Source organism: Colobus angolensis, unplaced genomic scaffold (genome assembly GCF_000951035.1).
Source record: "Colobus angolensis palliatus isolate OR3802 unplaced genomic scaffold, Cang.pa_1.0 Scaffold208, whole genome shotgun sequence".
Taxonomy (NCBI): domain Eukaryota; kingdom Metazoa; phylum Chordata; class Mammalia; order Primates; family Cercopithecidae; genus Colobus; species Colobus angolensis.
This window is the reverse complement of record NW_012115244.1, coordinates 243,089-247,115: the sequence shown is the minus strand read 5'-3', so window position 1 is coordinate 247,115 and position 4,027 is coordinate 243,089.

Below are 4,027 nucleotides of genomic sequence, written 5' to 3'. Positions count from 1 at the left end.
CTTATCATCTATATTCCATGTAACACTGATGATGTCATACCAGTTGGACCTTAGGCCGCTTATCATCTATATTCCATGTAACACTGATGACATCATACTAGTTGGACCTTAGGCCGCTTATTATCTATATTCCATATAACACTGATGACATCATACCAGTTGGACCTTAGGTAGCTTAGCGGTATTCCATATAACATCGATGACATCATACTAGTTGGACACGGTGAAGAAGGAAGTGCTCTGGCCTTGTTAAGGCAATGCATGTGAGAGGATGAGCGAGAAACCCTCAGAAGTTCTGGAGCCTGCCATATCAGTGACATTTTCAGGGGTGCAACGTTTGAGGGTGAGCCAGAGACAAGTTACTGCATCCTGCATCCTTATAAGGAAGAAAGAGGCACAGCATTGATGCACCTCTGTGTTTTGGAGTCAGCATGCACTGCACTAGGGGATACCCCTCTGACCCCTTTATTGGGTAACGGGAAAACTTCCAGCTTTGAGTAGGACCCAGAGAAAAAGAGGACTCTGCTACAGATTTGGATTGGGAGATGGGCTTCCCTGCTGCGTAGATCCAGTGGGTTACCGGGGGGCTTATTTGGAGTAGGAAGGACCCCATATGGCACCTCTGGCAAACTCCAACGGAAGAGTTGCAGTACAGTGTCCTAGAGTTCTTGGACAAGACCATGCCTTCTGCAGCAGAGAACTACTCACCAAGTGAAAGCAGTATCAGGCACACTACCAGACCGAAGTAGAGACTGAGCACCTTCTGGTAGGGCATCAGTGACCTTGCAATAGAGTCTGCCCAAGTGAGGTATTGTCAGATCCTCCAAGTCAGTAGGTTAGAGGCTCAGTAGCACTTGATTGTGCAGTGAAAAAGGTAGCCTTGGGCTTGGACCCAAGCCTGTCTAGTGGGTAACAGTCATTTACAGGAAAAGGTGGTGGTGTGGTGCCACATCTGCTTTGCACTGGTATTTCTCTCTTAGACAAAACAAACAAACATTCTGGTCTGGTTTGTGTATGGGTCAGTTTGATGTGTTGATATGAACTGAAAATGAACCACAGGTACACTACAGTCCCATTCAGGGTGACCCTAAAGGACAGTAATAGGAAATCCTCCATGGGGCTGAGCTTTCAGCAGTTCATGTGGATATCCACTTTGTAGGGAGGGAGCAGACAGAGTAGTGGCCTGAGGGAGGGACGCATATGAGCTTCTGGATTATGATGTCCTGCTGGCTCGTCAGGGGCCTGAAAAGGGCAAGAGGGGAAGATGGACCTACAGGAGTAGCCAGACAATATGTGCATCTTTCTGCCTCATGTTAATACTGCAGAGGAGTCACTGAACAGCAGGGTGGATGGGATGTCAGTCAGCTGTGCCCCTGGCTACCCTCTGCTTGCACAGTGGACTGTCAGTGGAGGCATCATGCAGAAGGAGCACAGGTTAGTGTTACCCAGCACAGGCCTTTTGTCAAGGCTTGTCTCATGATGACTGCTGCTGAAAGTGATCAGTGCTGAGCCCCTGTTGAGACACCATCCCTAGAGCACCCCAACTAATTACTTAGTGGCAAGTTGGTTACAGCCCTTCATCCTTGCTGGAGTTGACACCTGCTCTGGATAAGTGTTTGTCTTCTGTATCCACAGGGTCCCAGGCCAGCATCATTATCCAGGCACTTCAAGCATGCTCCATGTACCAACATGGGATCATGGATCACATTACCTCAGGCCAAGAAAGCCATTTTATAGTGAAAGAGGTATGGTAGTGTGTGGATTGCCATGGGATCCACTGCTTCTCTAATATCCTGCGTTACGCAAAAGCCGCTAGGCTACCAGAAAGATGGGATGACTTCTTAAGGGCTTAGCTGAGGTCCTGGTTCTAGGACAGTATCCTGAGGAGTTGGGATCTATACACTGAATCAAAGCCTAACACATGGTGCTCTGCCCCCAGTAGATACATTCTATGGATCCAGGAACAAAGACACAGGTCCAGGAACCCAAGGGTTGGGATTTGCTGCTTCTCACCATCATTCCCAGGGACTCACACTTAGAATTTGTACATTCTGTCTCCACAGCCTCAGGATCTGCCGGATTAGGGCCTGTTTCCCAGGTAGAAATGCTTCCACAAGGGCACTTCCACTGGTTGCAGGAAGGATACTTCCACTAAGCCTGAATCTGCAAAGACCACCAGGTTACTCTCAACTCCTCATACTGGTGGACCAGCAGGCCACAAAGGAGAGGATACTTGATCCTGATAAACGGTGAAGATAGAGCATGGCTGCTGCGTAATGGGGCAAGCAGGGATTGGTCTGGCACTTCGAAGATTCATCTAGGTCTGTCTTGGTGCTTCCATGCCAAGTAATGACAATGAAAGGTTTTTTTTTTTTTTTTTTTTGTGAGACAGAGTCTCGCTCTGTGGCCCAGGCTGGGGTGCAGTGGCCAGATCTCAGCTCACTGCAAGCTCCGCCTCCCGGGTTTACACCATTCTCCTGCCTCAGCCTCCCGAGTAGCTGGGACTACAGGCACCCGCCGCCTTGCCCGGCTAGTTTTTTGTATTTTTTAGTAGAGACAGGGTTTCACCGTGTTAGCCAGGATGGTCTCGATCTCCTGACCTCGTGATCCGCCCGTCTCGGCCTCCCAAAGTGCTGGGATTACAGGCTTGAGCCACCACGCCCAGCCATGAAAGGTTTTTTTTTTCCTTTCCTTTTTTTTTTTTTTCTTGAGATGGAGTCTCGCTCTGTCACTGAGGCTGGAGTCTCGCTCTGTCGCTGAGGCTGGAGTGCAGTGGCGCGATCTCAGCTCACTGGAAGCTCTGCCTCCTGGGTTCACGCCATTCTCCTGCCTCAGCCTCCTGAGCAGCTGGGACTACAGGCGCACGTTGCCATGCCCAACTAATTTTTTGTATTTTTAGTAGAGACGGGGTTTCATCATGTTAGCCAGGATTGTCTCGATCTCCTGACCTTGTGATCTGCCCACCTCGGCCTCCCAAAGTGCTGGGATTACAGGAGTGAGCCACCACACCTGACTGAAAAGGTCTCTTCAGCAACCATAGCCTCTAAGGGCTCAGACCCCTCAGGGTGAAGGTCTGGGCGGTGTCACCAGCCAAGCCATGGAGACAAGCTGGAATGCTGGTGAGGGTGAGGCCAAGGAGGAGGTGGCTGCTGAATATCTGTTGGGAGAAGCTATAGCAGTGGGGATTGTATTTGTTCTGCTAAACCTCTTGTACTAAGGCTTTCATAGGAGTTGTAACTAACCTTTGCTTTGAAGAATCGTGACAGAGCAGACTCAGTGTGGTCGCTGAGTAGATCTGAGGGGTGCAGGAGATGGTGTCTTGACTGATGCCCTCAGCCCACCTTTAACTGCAGAGGACACAGAGCTGCATCTCTGCTGTGTGTCTTTGCACTTCCTGCTCCAGGCCTTCTCTGACACCATGGCAGCCCCCTGAGCCTGTGCCGAGATCGTGCCACTGCACTCCAGCCTGGGCAACAGAGCTAAACTCCATCTCAAAAATAAATCAATCAATAAAGGCCGGGGGGAATACATGCAGGAATGGACTATGAGGATACAAAGCCAAGAATGATTGTAGGTTAGTGCGAATTTATCAACGTGGATGCGCTTCAGAGAGAATCTGGATTCCATGTTTTGGCTCAAGGCCTGGGAGTAGTTATGACTGTGCCTGGTTGGCTGAGTGAAGCCTGGACTCCTTGGTGGTTTATACGGATGGGAAGATGAGAATGTGGAGTGGATTTGTGATGTATGTGACGTGACCTGGCTGCCACTCTCCTTTCTCTATCCCTTCATTAGACCATTGTGTAATTTAAAAGAACAGGTTATAAATTTCTTTTCGAGATACAGTCAACAAAATGAAAAGGCAACCCATGGAACGGGAGAAAGTATTTGCAAATCATGTATCTGATAAGGAGTTAATATCAAAAATGTATAAGGAACTTACAAAACTCAATAGCAAAAAAGCAAATCACCCAATTTTAAAATGTGCAAAGGACCTGAATAGACGTTTCTCCAAAGAAGACGTGCAAAT